The following is a 25985-nucleotide window of genomic DNA, read 5'->3' on the forward strand; positions in this document are numbered from 1 at the left end:
AATCCGATTTGATTTTTGCAAATATTTTAAAATATGGGTAAACCAATTTACAAACAGAATATGGGAAAACATGAAACAGAAATGTCAAATATCTACTATTCCAACAAAGTATAATATATTTTTCATAAAGTGTTCCCAAAAAGTGTGTACAGTCAGTCACACATTATCGTTCGCTTGAGACTGTATGAACACACGGCACACCTATAATTGTAAACATGGAACCAAGAAAATAATGGTCAACACTTAAGCGAACACCTTTCTTAAAAAAACAAAATACATGTGAACAGGTCTCCACATATTTTCCAAAAGTAACAGCGACTATTTGCAGGCGTAAACCTCTGAACCTCTGTAGCAATACACAATGCATGTTCATGTGCAGAGGTGAACTGAGACAGATCCTATCATAGTAAAAGAAGACACACAAGGCACACATTCGTGAATCCCAATGCTTCTGCAGCACTGTAAGGTCATTTGTTTAACCTTGTCTAAGAAAGTATTTGAATGCAATGGTTGTATGTAAAGCTACGCTTCGGCATCCTTATCCTAGGCTGGCTGGCCATTACAAGCCATGTCCTCCCTCCTGAGCAGGCATGAAAGCCATCATCCTCACCTACAGGGGGCTGCGGCAAGGTTGTTTATTGGCTGTGGCACTATTCAACATCTACAGTCCCGATCTATGCTTCACCTTGCTGCATTCAAATGCATTTCCGGCCCGTTTAGTAGGTTTTCATTCTCAGTGTTTGGCATATGCAGAGGATCTGGTAAATGTGGATCAAACTCCCATAGGCTTATAGCATAGCTTGACTGCCCTGGAATCTACATGAAATTGAATAGATCAGATCGAAATACAGCCAAATCAAAGATTATGAACATGCAAAAGCGTAAGAAACGATTTTGCTATGAATGGTTTCTAAATGGAGTCGCTATGGCAAGGGTAGAGCAATGAAAATACCTGGGCTACACTATCTACGGATCAATAAACCTAAAGGACAGCATGAGCCCGCACAAATAGCACAGATGAGGAAAATGTATGGTAAATTCGTCAGATTCTCTATTATCCCTACGGTAAGGTTTTACAATCTACAAGTACCCCGGGAGGATAGCTCAGCGGCAACGTGCTCGCCTTGGACACAAGATGACACAAAGTAACAAAGGTTCGATCCCCGGATCCCCGCTTAGAAACCCCCGGGTACTAAGCACGTTATAAATATGCAACTAAAATATATTCCTGTAGCAGCGCCTTGCCGCCCCCAGGCTGTGTGAGCACTTTAAAAATGCAAATAAATAAATACCACCCAAAATTGCTTATGGTGCTTAAGTGCATCCTTCCAATCTCAAAATTGATTGGGTCAAAGTAGAAACTCTTTTTTGGAAAATAGTACAATCTCCCCAATGCTGTCCTTATGGTAGTCCTTAGATATGAAGTCTGCGTTTCCTCTATCAAATGTATAAATAAAACTGGAAGAAATTCAGTTTTATGCAATCTAGGACTTCTATTATGCTTGATTTCTGGGTATAAGAATGTGTAACTATCTTAGAGACTGTAAACACATCTGCATCTGACCTTTTTGTGAATCTTATTGGGGTCAAGAGGAAATTACAGCTTCTAGATGGGTCACAAACTTACACTGATGCCTGTATTCACAAATTATTTATATTTATTTTATTTGTTTAATGTGATATCGTTTTAGCATAAAACTTTACACATAATAAAATGTACTAAATATAAACAGAATAATAAATTCATTCAAATATTCTATTATTCCATTTAAATTTGACTATCATTTCATTTCAACAGAAACAACATCTGAAGGGGATATCATTAAACTGTTAAAAATAAACATAAAAATTAAATGCAAATAAGGAAGAAAATTAAAACATACTTGAAATAAATTATTCATTCAATACATTTCAGTGCACTTAGAGTAATGTAACGTATACCCCCCAAACGGCTGTCCACCACGCATATGGCCAGAATACCTAAACAGGCCGAGGACACCTATAGAAAGAAGACTTCACAGCTATAAATCATATTCATATGTCAACCAGTTAGCAGAAGAAAAATGGCTTGCAGAATTTGGATAATACAAAATGCTACCATCGCTTTGTCCTCCATCTGGGACTATTTATATATATTGTGGCCAGCGAAAGAGCATGGAAAACACTACCTAAATAGTTAAGGAAGTTTCCAAATAGGAAATGGTTGCTTGCTTATTTTTACAGTTTAAGTTAAACTGATACCTAACCACGGAGATTATTGACTGTAGGCAGAAGGTGGCCAGAGAGAAAAGACTATGCAGATGTTGCTGTGGGGAGGTTGAAAACCTGGCTCATTTGTTTAATGATTGGACAGTTTTATAGTGAGTGTGACTACATTTTTTAAACACTTTGTTCATAATGAATTATCTTCAACAGAAATATTTCTGGTTAAGAATTTTAAATGGAAACGAAACCTCTCTAATTATAGTGGCAATAATGTTGTACACAAGGGTCTAGATATTGATACTCAAAAACACATTTTGTGATTTCTTTGACATTTGTATATGATTGTTGTATGAATATTTTGGCAACAAACCAAGTTCAATAAATTAAAACAAGAAAGTACAACACATCATTATATGGCATATAGAACCCCGCCACCACCAGAATGATCATGCCCATGCATATGCATAGCCAGTTGGTTAGTCCTGGGAGAAAGTCAAAGGTGTGGGTGAACTTTCCAAAAAATAAACAGAAGCTGTTTTTGCCACTTGGACACTCCACCAGTACTTGAGTACCAGAGTTATGTGGTCTCATAAGCTGCGACGGCATGTACAGACATCAGAAGGATTGGGAAGTTCTGAAGGACAACCCTCCTCAGAGCATCAGTTAGTAGCATACCACCACTAGTCTGAACAATTCCCACTGAAAATACTGTGCTATGTCTTTGCTTGGGACACCGTGATCCAACCCGAATAGTACAGCGATGTATAGAAGGGACCACTCATTGCATCCGGTCAGTCATATGGGATAATCTGTGCATGCACACAAATATCACATGTGACATCACAGACAGCGTCTGATTGACACTAACGTTGACAATATACCTCTTCCCTACTATTCTGTGGAACACCCAGGATTTCAGTGGCTTATGCGAAAAGCTGATAACCGCTGGACAATTCTCAGCTGCTGTCTTTTCTACTGTAAATCAGTTCCAAAATTGCACATCAAGGTTATGTTCATGGTGGGGCATGTACTACAGGAGTCCATGGGCCAGTAAATTCACTTTGCAATTGACATGTGGCAGTGCAGGCACAATGATTATGGCCTTGTACATTTCATTTGGCCTTGTGGCCCAGAACGTCACCTCAACTTTTAGCTGGGCTTACCTTGCTATGACCTGTAACCATTACAGGGGTGCCACACGTTGCCAATGCACAACCTGAAGACTACTGCAGCTTTCCCTTGGAGCTTTCCCTTGCATATGTTGGACAGGCTACACGAGCAGTGCGGTGCTATTACAGAGTACTGCAACTGTCTTGATCAGAGTTGTACATGGCACATTCTGTACACTGTACTAGAGGCAGCTGCTGTCTAATGTCTGCTCTGCGACCTTTTGAGGAGTGCAGCAAGTGGATTAGCCATCACAATGGGTGCCTCAGTGAGTTCTCTTAATTCTGAACCTGCTTGAGATGGTGATGTGGGTGCAACATGGCTGGTGAGGGGCCTGCTTTTAACCTTGCATGGTGAACCATGGATTACATTGCGTAGCTGCTGGCATTTTGTATGTCCCCACAGTTCAAAGTAAGGCCACTTGTCATTCCTATGTGTCCGGGACTACTCACAACAAACATCACAAGTGAAATATGCAATGCAAATGTGCTGGGATTCTTTGCTGCAATACTCTCAAAATCAATTGTTGAAAGAAAGCAGGCAGCGGGAAGAACATTGATCACCCCAAATGTTGCCAACTACACCAGGAATCTCAAGCTCTAAATTGATGATTGATCAGTGGGTATTATAGCACTGTGAGTAGCATTTGATCAGTCTGTGGAATTGAGATGCTGTGGGACATCCACTAGAGGGAGCATCAGCTGCTCAAATGATTGATGCCTATCTACTGGACACTTCACCTGTTGGAAGAGATGATCCCGCAAAGTACTAGTACAGCAAGTAGTCCACCTGGCCAGGAGCACTTGTCTGAGTGGCTATTGAATTTCTAAGCTGACCCGCCTCCACCAGTGTGCAGTCAGAGGGAGGTTTTGTTTGGGCCGGGCTATTGCCTCTTACTGGGATAAGCCTTGCAGTGCTGCATGCTGAGAAATTGACATTTATAAAAAATGCACAGTCATTTAATTACGTAAGACTACGAATGACCCATAGCCAGAGCCAACACACCAGCTCACATGATAACAATTATTTGTTACCTAGTACATGTCTGACATAAAAAAAGTGGAGTGGGTTGTCTCGTCGAGGGTGTGGGCATGGTTGGAAAACAGATAGCTGTAGGAGTGGATGAGATGCTCTGGCTGATTGCTGACTTGCCTTTACCCTTTGTGCCAGCTCAGATTCTTAGTCCTACTATTGTCATGATCACAACCACCACTTGTCAAAGGTTTTCAGGCTCTACTTAAAGGTAATACATAGGGCCTCATTACAAGTTTGACGGTCCAAAATCAATGGTACCGGTAAGCGTGCCGGTACCGTTGTTTCTGGACCGGCAAACTATGAGGTCTGCGAGCGGGTGTTTTACAGCCCGCCAGGTCTAACATGGCGGGCGGACCGGCACCCGCTCGCAGACCTACATGGTAGCACCGGCATTGTTATAGTGCTACCGTCCTCCCCATTCCCATTGAGCTATGGGGCTCAAATCGAAATGGGGAGCAATGATTACTGTCACCTGGCAATGGGCAATTACCGGGTCCGCCGGGGCTGGAATGGCCCGGTAATTTCCCATTGCCGGGTGCCGGTAATATCAGAACTCTGGCGGCAGCCGTGCCAGTTTTACCGGTAGTCGTAGTGGGGCCCATAGTGTGGCTACGTTATTACCTGCTCCTTGGAACAGAATGCCCAACAACCTGCTACACACTGCCCCTGGAAGCTACTAGCACCTGTGTTGCCAGTGGTGGCCGTCCACTGGTGGGTTCAGTCAGCGGTGAACTGGGAACCACAAGATTCCCTGGAAATCATTTTTAAAAGTGGCCCCATATTGTACATTTTCAGCAAGCCCAGCCCTTTTGCTATGAGAAAATAAATAGTGAACCACACAAAATAATCCCAGGGTGCAGAGTTCTACCGGATAATCTACAGAGTTTCCTATGGGCCAGTCGAACCCTGGGTCCAGTGGTGGCAGGGGATTCATTCACCCTGTAAATCTCTTGGTGTCAGTGGCAAATATCCAGGATGCGGCCCTTGCTTTGCTGCCAATGCTTGACCCCCTTGCCACATCCGTCCACCTTGCAAAGGACCACACGCTTCACACCCTTGACAGTCTAAGGGCAGAGCTTTTTTTTATCAGGGGGAAATCTACAACACACTAAGGAGACAACACTAAGTAGACCACAGTGTACAAAAACTCCTCAAACCACAGGCATAAATTAAAAAAGTAGACCAAGAAGAGTTCAAATAGCTTGGTACAAGGGGAATGTGGTCAACGAAATCACTGCATATTGGTTAGAAGACATCCACAGAGTACACATGCCTCTGCGCTGTCCCACATAGCATGCAGCCCAAGGTACTGATGCAATGAGAATACCTTCAGAAGTGGCCAAACTTGTACAATTGGGAAATACAGTGGAAGTGGTGAACAGTTAAATTAGTAAAACAATTAGGCAACTTATCCACAGAGGCTGTTCTGTGGTTACAAGCTGAAAAATGTGTTGGCCTGAGTCACTGTTGACTCATTTTTGCAGCTTTGAGCGGCTGCCATTCATTCTCGATTCCTCCAGTATCAGGTAAATTTACACAGGTAACTATTCAGAAAAACGCTAAGAATACTCGCCATCAGTTGTTATAGACTGCAATGGAATCCATATTATACACAGGTTTACGCAAACTCCAAACCCCTGTTGCTACCTTAGTGTGTCCAAAAATATCCCAAAATTGTGGCGTGAAAGGTATGAATAAGAATTACCTTACTCAAATGAATGGTGTGCAATTGCACACAACCAGATTTCCACTCTCCGTTAGCCGCTTGCAATAGCATCAATCATCAATTGGGAATATGTCTTCCCAAGTACCCTGTAGCAATGTTTACCAAAGACATTTTTTAGATTATGCAGTTCTCTAATATTCAAATGGTGTGTCTAACCATTGTGAGTTTCATGCTATAATCATATTTTTGTTACCTGTATTAGACAGCCCAAGTGCTCACAATGACGGTTGAAAAGCTCAAATTTGTCCCATGAAACATAATTATTTTGTCCAATCCAAATAATATGTGACTTGCGATTCAACCAAAAAACATGATATGATATGATAGTCTATTTGTATAATGCCTAAACACAATGTGTTTCAAAGCGCTTCAAGGCAAGGGAGGGAACAAGGGAAAATACAATGAGATTCTTACTGGCCATGAACAGTAAGGATGTGAAATTAACTATCATACTCGGCCTGACGACATTTCAGATAGTGCAAGAGCTAAGACATAGATAAGGAAGGGAGGGGGAGAGTGGGAAAGAAATGGAAACAGACAGGCGACTACCGTACTAGGCCTGACAATATTTCTGGTAGAGCCGGAGAAAACAAAAGGTGAGGGAGAGAGGTGCAGAAAGGGAGGAGAGGAACAAAAACAAGCGACTATCGTACTAGTCCTGACGACATTTCAGATAGTGCTTGGGGGGGGGGGGTGGAAACAACTAAGAGGATGGGGGAGGGGGAGGAGACATACGAGGCTGCTATCATACTAGGTCCAGACACAATTCTGATAGAGTAAGTGCATAGAAGAAAGAAAGGGGAAGAGGGGAGGAGATAGGAAAAGGGAGAAAGGGAGAGGAGGAGAGAACGGAGAGTAAGCAGTCAAAAAAGTGTGGGAAAAACTGGCCGCCAGGGGGCGCACGGATGTGGATCCTCTCCGTGTGAGCTCCGATCCACGGACCTCAAAAGTGCCCTGAGCCCCCACTTTTGACCCCCCCACCTGCGCAACAACGACAGCCTGAGCTGTGCGAACCTGGCCCCCACCTATCGGGCGAAAACCCAGAGAAGATTGGACGAGTCTACCCCCAGAAAAGTATGCTGACTCGTGCCTCCCCCCCCAGGCTCTCAGAACAGTACCTCGACTGAGGCCGCGGCCGGCGGAACCCTGTGACTGCTGGCCCCGCCTACTATCCCCCCACGATGCCATCATACCACGCTACGGTTCCCCCCGCTGACAGCTGCACCCCCACTGTATCCCGTGGCCCCCACGGATCAAGAGGACCCGGAGCACGAGGCGGTGTCTGCTCTCTCCGCGCCGGGACATACGCGGCGGCAGCCCCATACACGGCGAGGACCAGAAAACACCAACTAAGCGGGTGAGTGCCCTCCGCTCTCCCTTATACCCTGTGCTCTGTGGTTCGGAGGCGCTCCTGACCCTGAATTCGGCCCGAGCAGCACTAGTCCGCCCGCGATAGTGGGACTCTCTTCCCCCGCCCTCCCCCGCTTTAGCCGGTAGACGACGCGGATTGCGTGGGCCTGGCGCCCAGCGGCCTGCTGCGCACCCCCACGCTACCTTGCCTTCCTCCTCCACCAAGAGGCCCCTGTGGACCCCCGCTGCCATAGTCTCGCAGTCCACGAGGTGGGCACAGCATCAAACGGCCGCATACATGGATCTCCACCGCACATGTACATTGCGGCACCCCAGGCCCACCCCCTTGGCACCTCCGCGCCTGAAGACTCTCATGCTCCCATTAATTCCTGGCCTCCGCCAGCCCACCTTGGGCAACACCTGTCACAGCTCGCCTGCCGTGGAGACTATACCTAAGATGGAGACTGAAAAGGAGGTAGAAGAAGGACTCCTTCGCCGGACTCGCTGTGCGCATTCTAGTCTTTTGACCTTATATTCCCGGAAGTTGCTAACGCACTCGCGTTGCAACTTCCAGTACTTTGGAAAGTGTTTCCCAGCGCTCGCGTGTATTTTTCCTTTTTTCCTCTTGGCCGCTTTTCGAACGGCTTCCCCTTTCCGTTTCTGCCGTTCTCGGACGGCAGTTCCTCTGTATGCTCTCTACTGGCTTACCTTCTTGGAAACTCCCTCTTTCCTTGCTCGCAGTTCTTGCGAGGTACCTGCTACTCTTCTGCAACCTAGCCCCTCCGGACTCCCTGCATCCAGCTGCTGCTCTCTGGAGTATTTATTTGGAGCTATTGTGAACATTGTCTACTCCTTCAGTTTCTCAGTGCATTCTGGGATCAGTAGTTCCAGCAAGATATCACAACCTGCCAGGGTTTTTTCGGCAAGGATTTTTCCCTGGTCTGGGGTGGGTTCCCTGGGGTCCCCACTGCCAGGCAAATTGCATCTCAGGCAAAGTGGCCTCTAGTGGAGCCCATACCCATCGCACCAAACCAGGGGTAAGGACGCACAAGAAGCCCAGCGACTTTTGGAGACAGAGAAGAAAGGAGATACCAACGGATGAATCCTGGGACTCTGATTCAGACGGTACCTAAGCCTTAAAGACTTCAGGTGAGGAGGGGGTTGGTGGAGATAACAAGGATCAGACTGAATCTGAGAGATTGCAACGCCCAGAGATAATGGCCTCCCTAGAACAATACCAAGAAATGGTAAATGCCATCCAGGCCCTGACGGCTGAAGTACAGTCTCTAAGAGCTGACAATACAGCATTACAGCAACAGGTTCAACAGGTGGGACAACAGGTACCTCAACGGGATGATAACAGAGGAGAACTACCTCCTCTTCCCTTGTCTTGTGGGAAATATGATGGAGACCCAAAGTAATTAAAATAATTCTTGGATGCCTGCACAATCCAATTCACCTTTCGTCCCAGAACCTACGAGTTAGACAGAACCAAGGTTGGGTTCTTAATATCCAATCTGGCAGGCAACGCTCTGGCATGGGCTACGCCTTTTGTTACTACTTCAGATCCGGTTCTCATCGATTACGGCCTATTTACACAACGACTAAAAGAAAGGTTCGAGAGACCGGAGGTCTTGTATTCCGCCTTTGAAAATCTACTCGACATACGACACGGGTCATCTGATGTCCAAACGTACCTTGTGAGATTTCAAAAGATAGCTGCAGAAGCAGGATGGCCCGAAACTGCCCAACAGACTATATTCCGAAGAGGACTCCACGAAGACATTAAAGACGAACTGGCGGGAGTTGCCAGACCTAATTCTTTCCAAGACCTGGTCTCCTTAGTCTTACAAGTAGAGTTCCGTATGGCAGAAAGGAAGGCAGAAAGAAGAAGACCACGCACTTTTGTATCAGCACCAAACCCCTCTTTGATACCTGAAAAGAGATCCACGGAAGAACCTATGCAAATTGGAACCACACGAGGACCTCTATCTACCGGCGAACGCAAGAGAAGAAAGGACCTCGGCTTGTGTATGTATTGTTGGTCAAACAGCCATCTATTAAGAGATTGCCCTGAAGTACCCCCCAGAAGACAGGGAAATGAAGGACCCCAACCTTAAACAGGGAAAGGGAAGGGGTGAACACCATAAATCCCTGTCACTTAGCACAGCCTTCGGCTTTGGACTGTTGCAGTCTTATGGTGATCAAGGTACAAATAGAATGGGAACCGACAGGTTCCGTGGAGTGCATAGACATTTTAGACTGTGGAGCGGCTGGCAACTTTGTGGACGACAAGTGGGCCAAGGAACATCTCCTACCCAGACGCCCGAACATCAGATCTATACCGGTGGAAGGAGTCGATGGTACCCCACTAACATCAGGCCCCATTAGCCACGAAACACAGGAGTTGAAGATAAAGATGGCTAATCATCAGGAATACCTCTCATTCGATCTGATCAGGGCGGCACATTTTCCGGTAATACTGGGAATTCCCTGGTTGAGAAAGCACAATCCCCACATTGATTGGAGTTTGAACAGAGTAGACTTCAAATCACAGTACTGCGATCAACATTGCTTAACAACAGAAATCACCCCGGTCATTCAAGCAACACTGCATCCTTCCTTCAGTGTCAACATGATACCAGCCCCATATCAGGAATTCATAGATGTGTTCACAGACACACAGCCCCGTCTTCTGCCACCACATCGCAGAGAAGATTGCAAGATCAATCTGACACCGGAAGCAGTTGTGCCTTTCGGGAGAATGTTTCCGTTGTCACTACCTGAAAAGGAAGCTCTGAAAGAGTACCTTGCCACCAACCTAGAGAACGGCCTCATTAGAGAGTCATCTTCCTCAGCAGGAGCTTCTCTCTTTTGTATTCCCAAAAAAGGAACAAAAGAACTACATCCTTGTATAGATTACAAAGGTCTGAATAGTCTTACGGTGCGAGATAGATACCCTATGCCATTGATGAAGGACATCATTGAAGCCGTCCAGGGTGCCCGGGTCTTCACCAAGCTGGACTTGAGAGGAGCTTATCACCTTTTAAGACTCCGCAAAGGGGATGAGTGGAAGACGGCTTTCCGGACACCTCTAGGACATTACAAATATAGAGTAATGCCTTTTGGACTGGTCAATGCACCGGCACAATTCCAACGATTCATGGACAATGTGTTTTCAGATATGCTCTACTCCTCAATGGTCGTTTACCTAGACGACATTCTTGTCTTTTCCGCCACTCTGGCTGAACATCATGTCTTGGTAACAGAAGTCTTACAACGTTTAAGGAGAAATAGTCTACTAGCTAAACCCGAAAAATGCATATTTGAGGCATCCACAGTACCATATTTGGGTTTTATATTATCTGCAGATAACATACAGATGGATCCAGCCAAGACGGATGCCATTACAAATTGGCCTGTACCCTCTAATGTCAAAGGAATCCAACGATTCTTAGGACTAGCGAACTTCTATAGAAAGTTTATCCCCAATTTCTCTGAGATTATTCTTCCTATCACCAATCTTCTGAAAAAAGGGGTGAGATTCCTCTGGGATTCCGACACTGAACAAGCCTTCCAACTTCTGAAAAGATCATTTGTAACAGCTCCGATCCTCAGACAACCAGATCAAACACGCCCGTTCATAGTGGAAACAGATGCTTCCCTCGGTGCTATCGGGGCAGCATTACTACAGAAGGAGGAAGACGGCTTAGAACATCCTGTCTCTTATTTTTCACGCACGTTGACCACTAGTGAACGCAACTATTTCGTGTTAGAAAAGGAACTCCTGGCCATCCGACAAGCGTGCGAGGAATGGAGACATCTTCTACAAGGCTCTGTAGTTCCGTTTTTGGTCCGTACGGATCATAAAAACCTTAAAGTCCTTCAAAAGATGGAATGCCGCAACTCACGACATGCCAGGTGGGCGTATTTCTTCTCACAATTTGACTTTGTGATCACCTATCTCCCAGGAAAGGACAACACTCTGGACGATGCCCTTTCTCGAAGTATGGGTGAATAATCAGGAGATCTACCAGAACAGGAACTCATGTTAGCAGGAAAGACATTCATCGCCACCATAAACACATTTTTGCGACGGGTTAAGGCGGAACAACAGAACAATAGGAGTTCAGAAATGGATTTGAAAGGGAAGGGCAACTTTCTCTTTAGAAAGGAAGCCTTGTATGTACCAACCCGAGAACTCTAAGTACAAGCAATGTCCTGGTGTCATGATATTCCTTCTGCTGGACAAAAGGCCAAAGAGCAACACTAGAGTTAACATCCCGTCAATTTTGGTGGTCTTCCCTGGCTAAGGATGTGAAGGAGTATGTAAAGGCCTGCCCTGTGTGTGCTCAAAACAAGTGCGATTACCACAAACCACTAGGACTCCTACAACAAGAAAAACAGCCCGAAGGACCTTGGCAGCAGATATCCACGGATTTCATAGTGGAGCTGCCGGAATCCTGTGGACACACCGCCATAATGGTCACAATCGATTCCTTTAGTAAACTGGCTCACTTTTCTCCTCTTAAAGGACTCCCTACTGCCAGCACGACTGCAGAAGTCTTTCTGAAGGACATAGTCAGGCTTCATGGGATTCCCACCAATATAGTCTCAGATAGAGGCGCTCAATTCACGTCCAAATTCTGGACCGTTCTGTGCAGAACATTAGGAATCAGAAAATCTCTTTCCTCAGGGTTCCACCCGGAAAGCAATGGGCAAACTGAACGTTTGAACGCCACTCTCGAACAGTACATACAGTGTTTTTGTAACCAAGAACAAGACGACTGGTTCCATCTTCTGCCCATGGCCGAGTTCTCTTATAACAACACAAGACATACCTCCCTAGGTATGAGTCCTTTCAAGGGCACCTATGGTTATGACCCAAAGCATATACCTCTCTCTGGTATCCCTCCTAGAAACACACCCTCAGTGGATCATCTACTGGATACCATACAGAGGATGCACCGAGTATCAGAATCCAATCTCGCAAAAACTCGACAAGACTGTAAAAGATGGGCAGATCAAAAGAGAAGCCCAAACCCTCAGTGGGAAGTAGGAAGGCAGGTGTGGTTATCCACCAAGTATTTACCCAGATGGGTTCATCCAGGAAAGTTTGCACCCAGGTATCTTGGGCCCTTTCGTATCTCAGCCAAGATCAATCCTGTGGCTTATAGACTGGACCTTCCCCCGATTCTCAAAAGAATTCATCCTGTCTTTCATACCTCACTCCTTAAACCATATATTGAGGACCCTCATTCCCGAAAGACGAAAAAATCCCCTCAAAAGACCGCAAAGACCACTGAGGAATATGAAGTTTCCGACATTATGGATTCCTGATAGAGGTGTACTGCAATACCTGGTTTTTTGGAAAGGATACCCACAGTCTGAATGCACATAGGAACCTGTTAAGAACATTTCTGCTCCTCCTCTACTACGGAGATTCCATCGCCTTCATCCCGGAAAACCAGGGGGTGGAGGCCTGAGAAGGGGTCATACTGTCACAGCTCGCCTGCCGTGGAGACTATACCTAAGATGGAGACTGAAAAGGAGGTAGAAGAAGGACTCCTTCCCCGGACTCGCTGTGCGCATTCTAGTCTTTTGACCTTATATTCCCGGAAGTTGCTAACGCACTCGCGTTGCAACTTCCAGTACTTTGGAAAGTGTTTCCCAGCACTCGCGTGTATTTTTCCTTTTTTCCTCTTGGCCGCTCTTCGAACGGCTTCCCCTTTCCGTTTCTGCCGTTCTCGGACGGCTGTTCCTCTGTATGCTCTACTGGCTTACCTTCTTGGAAACTCCCTCTTTCTTTGCTCGCAGTTCTTGCGAGGTACCTGCTACTCTTCTGCAACCTAGCCCGTCTGGATTCCCTGCATCCAGCTGCTGCTCTCTTGAGTATTTATTTGGAGCTATTGTGAACATTGTCTACTCCTTCAGTTTCTCAGTGCATTCTGGGATCAGTAGTTCCAGCAAGATATCACAACCTGCCAGGGTTTTTTTCGGCAAGGCTTTTTCCCTGGTCTGGGGTGGGCTTCCTGGGGTCCCCATTGCCAGGCAAATTGCATCTCAGGCAAAGTGGCCTCTAGTGGAGCCCATACCCATCGCACCAACCAGGGGTAAGGACGCACAAGAAGCCCAGCGACTTTTGGAGACAGAGAAGAAAGGAGATACCAACAGATGAATCCTGGGACTCTGATTCAGACGGTACCTCAGCCTTAAAGACTTCAGGTGAGGAGGGGGTTGGTGGAGATAACAAGGATCAGACTGAATCTGAGAACACCACCCATCTGCCCACGGGGGTGACCCCACAAACTCCTGAGGAGGATCCACTGACTCATCCCCCAAGGCACTACACTGTCTCATAAGGCCGTGCTGCATTTGATAGGTGGGGTACGTACTTCGCCCCCCGACTAAGTGTGTCATATCTGCCACCACTGGGCACATCATCCACACTGGGGGCACCACATATATCACCCTGGTCGAATCCTCTAGCAACCGGGGCAGACAACTCACTCCCACATCGGAACCAGCACAGAGGGGTGGGCCCCCACTGACGGGGCGTGTGCCCTCCTCTGTAGGCACCCCCTGAGCCTCTGCCAGGACCCAAGCCCTTCACCCCTGAGCCTGCTCTCACGCACCTCTATCAAGGTCTACACATCAACCTGCAATAGCATTGGCACGCCCCGGACACCGCAGCAGAACCAAGGACTGGAGTCGACGCAACTAGAGGGTGCCCTAAACGGAGGGTAGGGCCCCTGATCCCAGGGTGTGTGCCTCCTCCTAGCATAACGTCCCTGATCCTCGGGGCACCGCGGACACTGCTCCTCAACCCACTTCGAGACTAGTTTCAAGCACCGGTACAGAGGCTAGGGCCCCCATTCCAGGGGCGTGTGCCTCCACGCACCCACGCAACGCATGAGGACCCGAAGCAAGCTTGCTAAATATGCCTACACCCCACTGCATTACGATCCAGTCATTAAGTCCAAAATGTCGATGGAGCCCTCGGAGACGGGAGCGGCAGCCACCAAGGGAGACATAGCCGCCCTCCTGAGTGAAATCAGGAATATGGGGGCTAATTTTGGTGGCAAAATGGACAAAATGACCCAGAGGGTGGATAATATCGATGAGAGATTAGAGGGCGTCGAGAATAATCAAGCCTCGATAGACACACTAGAAACCCAACTGGACCTCAGAATGCGCACTATAGAGAAAAGGGAAGAAGATATCCATTTGAAGATTGATGATTTAGAAAATAGAGAAAGACGTAACAACCTGCGATTTTTCGGAATCCCAGAACGAGAGGGCGAAACTGAAGAGAGCCTCAAGCAAACTATATATGACATCATCAGGATCCTAGTCGCAGATGAAAACATTGACAAACCCACAATAGAAAGGATACACAGAGCTGGGGGTCCGCCAGGAGGTCCGAGATCGGTCCTGGCCAGATTTCACCGATACCAAGATAGAGCAAGGGTTCTCGCGAAGGCCAGGTCAGCTGACACCCTTACTATTGGGGGAGCCCAAATAACCATCTTATCCTCACTCACCCTGGCCCTGCAATGTCTCTGCAGCCCCCTAACAAAATGGCTCAAAGATCAAGGTACAAGATACAGATGGGGATACCCCTTCTCCCTCACGTTTGAGCACAGAAGCAGGAAGATAATTCTCCACTCTGAAGACAAAATACGAGATTGTATTGCAGATCTCCTTGGCACTGCCCCAAGAGAAGGATCACAAAGTGAACCAACACAGGACATAGAAAGATGGGGACCCCAGGGCCCGAAAAGGAAAAAGTCAGAGGAGCCAGGAAATACAGATGACCTAACGATACCCCGGACAGTATTAAATGAGGTGGTGCACACAGATTCACCATCCTGGAGATCTCCACCCAGGACTTACGGTGTCGAGACTCTGCAGTTAGCGGGAGTACGGCACTACACATCCGCCGGGCCTGGCCCACGACGAGCTGACCACAGAGGGGTAACACATGGCAGGTAGGCGAACAGTGAAACTGGAAACCGCATGTATCGTTACAATTTCCATCATTTCATAATAACAGTTGTTGTTGCTTGTTAAGATGTAATTTAAGTTGCTTCTTAAGAATTGGGGGGAGGGGGCTCAAAATGTTAACTTGATGATACATGTGAATGGAGTCGAGTGGCTACGACCCTCACGGGCGGTCCGACTGTAGACCAGCGGCGCGCACCTGGTCCAACTCAGACGCCATCAAAGCAAGACTCAGTTCCTCATGAGGAAAATGGTGGGCAAAAACCCAGAACTGAGAACAATGGGTATTCTTACTACCCAAAAAAGGGGGGAGGGAAATGGGGTATACAAAATCCTGAGGCCTTGCATGCCTCGAAACACTCATTTGAATCCTTCCATGGCAGTGACTCTCGACGAAAGACGATGTGACGTGTTCAGCGAATGCACAGAACTTACTTCTGATCAACGGTCATGACAAACCAGGTGACAGGCATGGCACTCTTAAAATTGGCACCCTCAACGTCAAGGGGCTCAATTCCCCCACCAAAGGTTGCTAGTATCCCGGGAATTTAAGAGAGCGAATCTGGATGTACTCTTCTTACAAGAAACTCGATACAGCAAAGGCGAGGAACGGAAGGTGCTGTATGCCAGACTCGGCACGCAATACTGGGGCTCTGGCCCCCTAAAGAAAGCTGGAGTAGGCATTCTGGTCAACAAATCAATACGATTTGAGCTCCTGAGGTCGTGGTCAGACGTGAGCGGCAGGGCACTTGTATTGATTGGCAAGATACAGGACACCATCATTACACTCGCATCCGTTTATGCACCCAACACAGGACAGTCCCGGTTTCTCCAACAAACAATCCCCAAGGTAATGAATGAGGCGGAAGGGGAAGTGATCCTAGGAGGAGATCTCAATACATGGATGGACCCAGATGTAGAGAGGCAAGCAGGCAACCTGTCCATGCCCCTCCCATCGGGCGTTGGACAGGCACGGATTGCAGACATGATGGACACCTACAATCTTACGGACGCATGGAGACACATAAATCTGAACCAAACAGGGTTCACCTTATATTCTACTCCACATGCCACATATTCTAGAATTGACTATGTATACTTAACCCCGGCACTCACTGTGGCAACAATGGAATCTAGCATATCACCTGTTACGTGGTCGGATCATGATATGGTCACGGTCACCCTCGACCAGATGACTCTACCCCAGAAGAGCTCCAAATGGTGATGCAATGAGACGCTCTTCAAGGATCTAATCTTCCGGGAACAATTAGAACAAGACATCACCCACTATTTTGAGCAAAACTACACCGGTGACGTCTCTACGAACATTGTATGGGAATCAGGCAAGGCCACTTGGAGGGGAGTTCTCATCAGGGAGGGAGTGGCGAAGAAAAGAGAGCGTCAACTCATAGAAAGTATACTTCGAAATGAAATCACCCAACTTGACCTCATGGCCCAAACTCCGGGTCTCGACAGATTACACAGGATCAAACAAGCCAACGTCAAAAGGGAAGAATTACGGCAACTTGAAACAGGGGACATTGTGCACAAACTCCGATACTTGAAACAAAAACACTATGAACATGGGAACAAGGCCGGGGCCTTACTTGCAGCGAGACTCCGCGGCCAACGACGAGAGCGATGGGTGGCTACGGTCCACAACATAGGAACGCCCCTCGATTATAGCCCCCCCAATATCCTCGAAGCCTTTGCCAACTTTTACGAGAAATTGTACACCATGCAGACCGCACCGCATGCAGAGGCGATTACAAACTATTTGTCTTGTCCAACCACTCACCTATTCCTGTTCGTTGTTCTCTCACACATTCACCTGCTACTGTTCCCCATTCCCACATGCACTCCCAACGGCAGCGACAGTGGCAGCAGCAGAGTCGGAGGGGTTTCCCGGCTGGTGGACCAGTGTCTTTGCACCCCTTTCCACGGTGGCGGTTGCCATGGCGACTCCTTCACGCTCCGCGGCGAAAAAGAAGGGCGTATGGAAACCCATGTGTCACATGCCCGGAAGACGCCTGCAACACCAATCCCTGTCTGCGTTGCGTTCCAAGTGACACGCAGCTGCGGTCACGTGACCGCGTCACATGACCACGCTTGTATTTGAACAAGGACGAGCAAACGCGGAAACATTGCTTCACAGCTTCTTCACGGAGAACTGCTTGGCGTTTTGGTTACTCTTGTTATTTTGTACTGCCTCGATCACTGAACGTTTGCTTAGACTGTCTTCTGGATTTTCCCTACCTGGATTTTGGCGCGCTCTCTGATTACATGGATTATTGACCACTGGCTTGGATACTGGACTTGGTACTTGGATTTCCTTGTCTCCAGTTCTGACTTTTTGGCTCCTGACCTCGGATTGTGTTTTGGATTGATCACGGATTACGTTCTTGTTCCCTACTGAACTCAGGTGTCTCCCGGAGTGCCTTCAGAACACCTCAGCCTGCTGCTGCTGTCAACATTAGTACCTGCCTACGCCTACAGCTTCCCATCTGCCCACTATAGGTAAGCTGCTGCTGCATTGTCAATAATGTCTCTAACATTGTTGGCAATTATCATTGCTTAACATAACCCTTCATTGCCTTACAGTGGTCAGGGGGTTCTTCCGGCGTTCCCGGTTCCAGGCTGATGACACGCTACACCTGCGGCCTCAAAGATTGCTCGAGTAGTGTTTTTGCTCTTACTCGTGTGGTACTTGGGGACGGAGGTATTATTTATCTACACGACCATCAAGTCAGGACAGCCTGTGAAGGCTTGTGGTCGTCCAGATAATGGATACCTCAGCCGGGGACCCTGTGACTGCTCTAATGCAAGCAGTTACAACACTCAGAACTGACATGGCCGCCGCCACCACTGCATTCAGGACTGACATGGCCGCCGCTAGTACTGCTATACATAACTGCCTTGACACCCTACAAAGCTCCCGTCATCCTCTGCCTGCAGATTCTGAATTTGGGGATCCTTCCCCGTCTCTGAACCGAATTCCTGCCACTCCACCCCCTACATCAGCTGCCCCTGTGGTTATTCCAACGCCCTTTCCTCTTGCAGCCCCGAAAGATACCAGGGAGACCCCAGAAAGTAACGCACTTTTCTAAACCAATGTAAGCTCCACTTTTTGTGTCGACCTCAGGCATTCCCTGACTCAGTAACGAAGGCTGCTTTTCTGCTTTCCCACTTATCAGGTGTGGCAGCCACCTGGGCTAACCCTCTGTTAGAAAGTGATCACCCTGCCCTTTACGATTTTGATCTGTTAGTCAGTGAAATGGCCAAGGTTTTCGATACTAGGTACAGGGCGTAGTCCCGGATATGGAATTGTTGGATCTCACTCAGGGCAGACAGTCGCTTATAGAATACATTACTCGGTTTAACCAACTCTCGGCTGAAACCTCTTGGCCCGAAAACAAAAAGGCAGTAGTGTTTTATCGGGGTCTGTGTAACACCATGAAAGACGCATTGTCAGTTGTACCATCTTTCCCCGCCATCTATGCCGACCTGGTTGACTTGTCATTACAGTTGGACGCGAGACGGATCGAACGCAGGGCGGAAACAGGGTTGTCCCACCTCCCACCACCACCCACACCGGACCCTACTTGTGAACCCATGCAGAGAGGTGGGATACGTAGTCCCATCACCCAGGCCGAACGAGAACGTAGGAGAACAGACAATGCCTGTTTCTACTGCGGTCTCAATGGTCATTTCGTTAAGGAGTGTCCCCGTCACCCAAAAAATAAGACTCCGGGTTTTCAGAAGACTCGCCCTTGAGATCAGGGGTTGGGACGAGTCCTTCACAAAACCCTTCTGACCCTGCCTTTGGTCCTGTCCGGCCCGTGGTGGTCCAGGCTTCATTGAATCCTACCACAGGCAACACGCATCCAGTGCACATAGTGAATGATTCAGGGGCTACTGTATGCTTCATAGACATTGCACTAGCCAACTCGCTAAATCTACCACTGATATCCAAAAGACATCCGGAGCTGGTTAAGGCAGTTGATGGGACGTCTCTCGCTTCAGGTCCGATTATGCAACAAACAGCCCCGCTTGAGGTCGTAATCCAAGAAGTTCACAAGGAAACTCTGTCTTTTGACCTCATTGCTACACTCCCCAGTTTAGGATTATCCTAGGCATCCCATGGTTAAAGAAGCACAATCCTTTAATCAACTGGGGCACAGACCAGGTTTTCTTTGAGTCTGAGATATGCCAGCACTATTGTCTAATATAGTCCCCTCTGATCTCCAACCGAGCGAATGCTCTTGGGGCAGTAGCTTCTTTGGTCCTCGAGGATGATCCGTGTCTTTGGGCCCGCATGTGGTAGGAGCAGTCATGGCAGGAATCCCCACGATGTACCATGATTTTCAGGCTATGTTCGACAAGGGTTCCGTGGAAGGCCTTCCTCCACATAGACCATACGACTGCCCCATTGATCTGGTCCCCGAGGCCCCGGTTCCAAAAGGCTGGATCTACTCTTTAACACAGGCAGAAGAATAAGCCCTACAGGAATACATTCAGCAGGCTTTACGTTTGGGCCACATCCGCCCTTCGACTTCGCCAGCGACGAGTCCAATCTTCTTCGTCCCGAAGAAAGAGGGGGACCTCCGTCCCTGTGTGGACTACAGGCGGTTCAAAAACCGTTACCCCATCCCTCTCATCTCCACGCTGCTATATAAACTCATCCATGCTTCTATTTACACTAAACTAGACCTCCGGGGGTCGTATAACCTGATTCGCATGCTTAGTGGGGATGAGTGGAAAACGGCCTTTTGCTCTCGACAGGGATTGTTTGAATATACAGTGATGTCATTTGACCTCTGCAACGCCCCAGCCATGTTTCAACGTTTCATGGATGACATTTTCAGTGACATCCTGAACGTCTACGTGGTGTTCTATTTAGATGACATATTAATCTTTTCCTCTTCTTTGGAGGAACACATTATACATGTCAAGGAAGTGCTGTCCCGGCTCCAAAAAAAACGCGTTGTTTGCCAAACCCGAAAAATGCCTTTTCCACACCAGTCAGGTCGGGTTCTTGGGGTTTCACATATCACCTGGGGGGCTGTCCATGAACAAATCCAAAGTCCGAGCGATCAGCGATTGGCCGGTTCCAGCGAACCTGAAACAATTGCAATAATTTTTGGGGTTCGCCAATTTTTATCGGCGATTCATTGCTGGTTTTTCTTCTATTGTTGCCCCTCTCACTGCCCTGACCAGCTCCCTAGTCCCTTATTCCTGGTCCGCAGAACAGCAAACTGCTTTCGATTCCCTTAAAGCAATGTTCACTACAGCACCAGTGCTTCAACACCCTGACCCAGAGCTCCCATTTGTCTTGGAAGCAGATGCCTCTTCGTACGCATTGGGTGCTGTGCTCTCACAACCTTGTCCAACTACAGGCCGATTGCACCCCGTGGCATACCACTCACGGAAGTTCACGTCAACCAAACTGCACTACACAGTCACAGAGAAGGAGCTTTTAGCCATCAAAGATGCATTACAGGTCTGGAGGCACCACATTCTGGGCGCGAAACACCAGACTGTGGTGTTCTCGGATCACAAAGACCTACAAGATCTTGCCTCCCTCCAGTGCACGAACAGTCGACAAGTGCGTTGGCATCTTTGCTGCATTAGATTTCGTGATTAAGCATAGACCCGGAGAGGTTCACGGAAAGGCGGATGCCCTGTCTCGCTCCCCTGGGGGGGGGACCTCCCGTCTTTTCCTGATACCCTACTGGGAAAGGGGCATGTTGTTTGCGCCTGCACACCATCGCGTTCCATGTTGTCCACCATACGTCAATGGGTCTCTCAATATCCGCACACGGTAGCAGACTGGGATCCGGTTATGCAAGACGGGCTACCTTTCGTACAAGGGAAGCTCTATTTACCCACGGCTGAGACACGAAATCAGGTACTAGACTGGTCCCATGATGCTGCCATTAACGGTCATCCCGGACAACAACGTACCCTAGACCTCCTCAAACGTTGGTGCTGGTGGCCAACCATGAAACGTGATGTTGAGAACTATGTAAACACCTGTTCTGTTTGCGCCCAGGGTAAATCACGTAGGGGTCGCCCTTTAGGTCTTCTTCAACCTCTCCCCATTCCCCCAAGACCCTGGCATACTGTTTCAATGGACCTGATCACCGACCTACCCCATATTCAGGGTTATGACACCATCTGGGTGGTGGTTGACTCCTACACGAAGGTGGCACGCTTTATACCATGTAAAGGGATACCCTCAGCTCCAATGTTGGCCAAGGTATTCTTCAAGTCCGTGTTTTGCCTTTTTGGGTTACCCCATGTCTTGGTATCCGATCGTGGAACGCAATTCACGTCCCGATTCTGGTGGGCCCTCACCAGACTATTTGGCATCGATGCTCGATTTTCCTCCGCCTACCACCCAGAGAGTGATGGACAGACAGAAAGGGTTAACCAGGCATTAGAGCAGTATCTACGCTGTCTGTCCCTCCAATTCCAAGACACCTAGCTCAATCTGTTGCACCTTGCTGAATTCGCATACAATAACACGCTATACTCCTCCACTGGTTTTTCTCCCTTCTTCGCCCTCTATGGTCAACATCCCCGTACCCTTCCTTTTCCAGATTATTCTTCCTCCGATACCCCTGCGGCCACGGCTTGTGCCCGTGATCTGGTTTCAGTCCATGCCCAGACGCTAGTCCATCTGCACGAGGCACAGGCGTCCATGAAAACAGCGGCCGACAGAAAACGGGTGGATGCCCCTAGCTACCGGGTGGGGGATCGGGTTTGGCTTTCCTCTCGCCACTTGCATATCCCTGGTTGTCGTAAGTTGCTCCCTCGTTTTGTGGGTCCTTATCGGGTTTCCAAGATCCTGAACCCGGTGGCCCTACGCCTGGCGGTTCCCTCCTCCTGGCGGATCCATCTAGTCTTCCATACCTCATTGATCAAGAATTGTTTGGGTCCCACCTGACTGCTTGCTCCTCCCGCTCCAGTCTCTGTCTCCTCTCCTGATGTGTTTGAGGTGCGCGCCATACTGGGTTCGCGTGTCTTCAGGGGGGCCTGCAATACCTGGTGGACTGGGTGGGCTACGGTCCCGAGGACCACTCATGGGGTCCCTCCTGGGATGTCCACGCCCCTCGGTTGCTTTCCCACTTTCACCGTGACCATCCTTCCGCCTTTGGGGAGGGGCTCTGTCATGTCCAACCACTCACCTACTCCTGTTCCTTGTTCTCCCACACATTCACCTGCTACTGTTCCCCGTTCCCACATGCACTCCAAACGGCAGCGACAGTGGCAGCAGCACAGTCGGAGGGGTTTCCCGACTGGTGGACCAGTGTCTTTGCGCCCCTTTCCACAGTGGCAGTTGCCATGGCGACTCCTTCATGCTCTGCGGCAAAACAAGGGCGTATGGAAACCCACGCGTCACATGCCCAGAAGACGCCTGCAACACCAATCCCTGTCTGCGTTGCGTTCCACGTGACACGCAGCTGCGGTCACGTGACCGCGTCACATGACTACGCTTGTATTTGAAAAAGGGGGGGCAAATGCGGAAACATTGCTTCACAGCTTCTTCACGGAGAACTACTTGCCGTTTTGGTTACTCTTGTTATTTTGCACTGCCTCGATCACGGAACGTTTGCTTGGACTGTCTTCTGGATTTTCCCTACCTGGATTTTGGCGCGCTCTCTGATTACCTGGATTATTGACCACTGGCTTGGATACTGGACTTGGTACTTGGATTTCCCTGTCTCCAGTTCTGACTTTTTGGCTCCTGACCTCAGATTGTGTTTTGGATTGATCATGGATTATGTTCTTGTTCCCTACTGAACTCAGGTGTCTCCCGGAGTGCCTTCAGAACACCTCAGCCTGCTGCTGCTGTCAGCATTACTACCTGTCTACGCCTACAGCTTCCCATCTGCCCACTACAGGTAAGCTGCTGCTGCATTGTCCCTACTGTCTCTATCATTGTTGCCAATTATCACTGCTTAACATAACCCTTCATTGCCTTATAGTGGTCGGGGGGTTCTTCCGGCATTCCTGGTTCCAGGCTGACGACACTCTACACCTGTGGCCTCAAAGATTGCTCGAGTAGTGTTTTTGCTCTTACTCGTGTGGGGACAGAGGTATTATTTATCTACACGACCATCAAGTCAGGACACTATTTGTCTAAAGTATCCATGCCAACCCTCCCGTTGGAAGTTGCACAAGCCATGGACGCCCCCATCACAGCAGAGGAAATCGAAGATGCTATCAAAAGACTTCCAGCTGGGAAGGCTCCCGGGAACGACGGATACACAGCAGGCTTCTACAAGACCTTCCAGAACGCCCTACTCCCTTTCATGGTTGACCTCTTCAACAACATCCTCCAATCTGGGATGGCACCCGAATCCTTCTCAGAGGCGCTAATAACAGTCATCCCCAAAGAGGGAAAGGACCCTCAGCAGTGTGCCTCCTACCGCCCAATATCCCTCCTGAACATTGACGCCAAAACTTACACAAGAGTTCTCACTGCACGCCTAGAGTCACACATGCCTGCAATAATCCATAATGACCAAGTAGGCTTCATCCTAGGCAGGCAGGGCGCAGACTCCACTCGCAAGACCCTCCACCTAATACATGAGTCCAGAACATCACCAAGCATGCCAGCACTGTTTTCGATTGATGCCGAGAAGGCATTTGATAGAGTCGAATGGCGCTTCCTGGAGGCTACATTGAAGCAAATAGGCCTGGGCCCTACCCTTCGACGAGAAATCAAAGCTGTTTATACGACCCCAAAAGCCTCTGTAATGGTGAACTCGCAGTTCTCATGCTGGTTCCCGCTCAGTAGAGGAGCGAGACAAGGCTGCCCCCATTCGGCAATACTCTTTGCAATGTCCCTAGAATCACTCGCCCGAGCCCTCCGAGCAGACAGCGCCGTGCAAGGAATGCGAGTAAATGATAGAGAATATAAACTGGCCCTGTATGCAGACGACATCCTGCTCCATGTATTGAACCCACTGTCATCAATCCCACTGGCGATACGCCTCATAGAGGAATACGGGACACTCTCTGGTTTCAAAATCAACAAGACCAAATCTATCCTCTTCCCACTCCAGTGAACCTTTCTCAGAACAGGAGGCAGAGCTTGAGCACCTTGGCCTCACTATTGGGGGCCCCACATTGAGATACCTAGGAATCAACATAACAAGAGACCTAACACAGCTCTACGAGGCAAATTTCCCACAACTCCTACACGCCCTCAAAGCTGATCTTTCAAAATGGAAATCTCTCACAATTTCCTGGATGGGGCGCCTAAACGCGATCAAGATGGTGAGCCTTCCACGCTTCCTATATCCCTTCCAGGTCTTGCCTATACCAATCCCGGAACAATTTTTTAAACAGGTCAAGAAGGTCATGTTGGAATTCCTATGGGAGGGAAAGAAACCCCGACTACCGTATGATACCCTGATACTCCCGAAAGAACTGGGAGGAGTAGGCCTTCCGGACATAAAACGATATTACCAGACAACCCAACTGAGAATCCTGATCCCACACCTGCGCGATAGAAAAGACCTTCAATGGGTGGATAACGATAATTTGGTCCACATAACCCTCGCAGAGTGGCTATGAGTCCCCAGATCGAAGCTTACGAGACGCTTACGCGACTACCCAATACTGGGTGCCATGTGGAATATCTGGAGGAAAGTGAAAGAGATGACTGGAGTCACGACGTGGCCCTCCCCACTAAGCCATCTCCGGTCCCCCGGGATTCAAGAAGAAATCTCTGAACATGCCAGATATCAAACCTGGTTCGATGCTGGACTGGAGTGAGTTGGCCAACTGTGGAGGAAAGGGAGATTCATCTCAATATCGGAACTAGAAGAAGCCCTCCAAATTCACCTGATTCCGATCTTCCTGTACCTACGATTGAAGGGTATGCTATTGAGAGGAGAATGGAAGGCCACCACATGCAGAGAGCTTACGCCCTTCGAGACAATTTTGGACACAACCAACACGACCAAAGGCCTAATAACCCACATGTACAAGGCCTTAATCACTAAAGACCAAATTCCGAGCCTCCGCATCAAAGAAAAATGGGAAAGAGACTTTAACAGAGACTTTGATCAAAAAGCCTGGGACAAGATCTGCGAAACGCCAGCCAAAAGATCAATCACCACCCAGTACAAATTGCATGCTGTGAAATTACTCCATCGTTGGCAGTACGATCCCCACAGGTTATCTAGGATGTTCCAAACCTCTAACCCGAGATGCTGGCGGCAATGTGGTATGGTTGCCGATTATTGGCACATGTGGTGGAAGTGCCCTAAAGTGCGCATTTACTGGCAAGAGGTCCTGGGATGGATTAAGCAAATAGACGGCATAGAAAGAGAGCCATCCCCCCTTTTGATGCTATTTGGTCTTGAAGAAATAGACGACGAATTGGTGCGGGTGAAAGGACTGGTGTCCCCCTTGCTACTGGCAGCAAGAGCAGGCCTAGTTATCAAATGGAAATCCCCAAAACTACCCGACGAAAAGGACT

At 48.3% G+C, this 25985-nt stretch overlaps 1 protein-coding gene across 2 annotated transcripts in view; it reads left to right on the plus strand.

The window, feature by feature from the left end:
* NPHS1 (NPHS1 adhesion molecule, nephrin) overlaps positions 1 to 25985 on the plus strand; it is a 494360-nt gene that overhangs the window by 281321 nt on the left and 187054 nt on the right. The gene's annotated exons all lie outside the window — the stretch shown is intronic.

The sequence above is a fragment of the Ambystoma mexicanum genome, chromosome 1p (assembly GCF_040938575.1).
Source record: "Ambystoma mexicanum isolate Mex_15411 chromosome 1p, UKY_AmexF1_1, whole genome shotgun sequence".
Classification (NCBI taxonomy): domain Eukaryota; kingdom Metazoa; phylum Chordata; class Amphibia; order Caudata; family Ambystomatidae; genus Ambystoma; species Ambystoma mexicanum.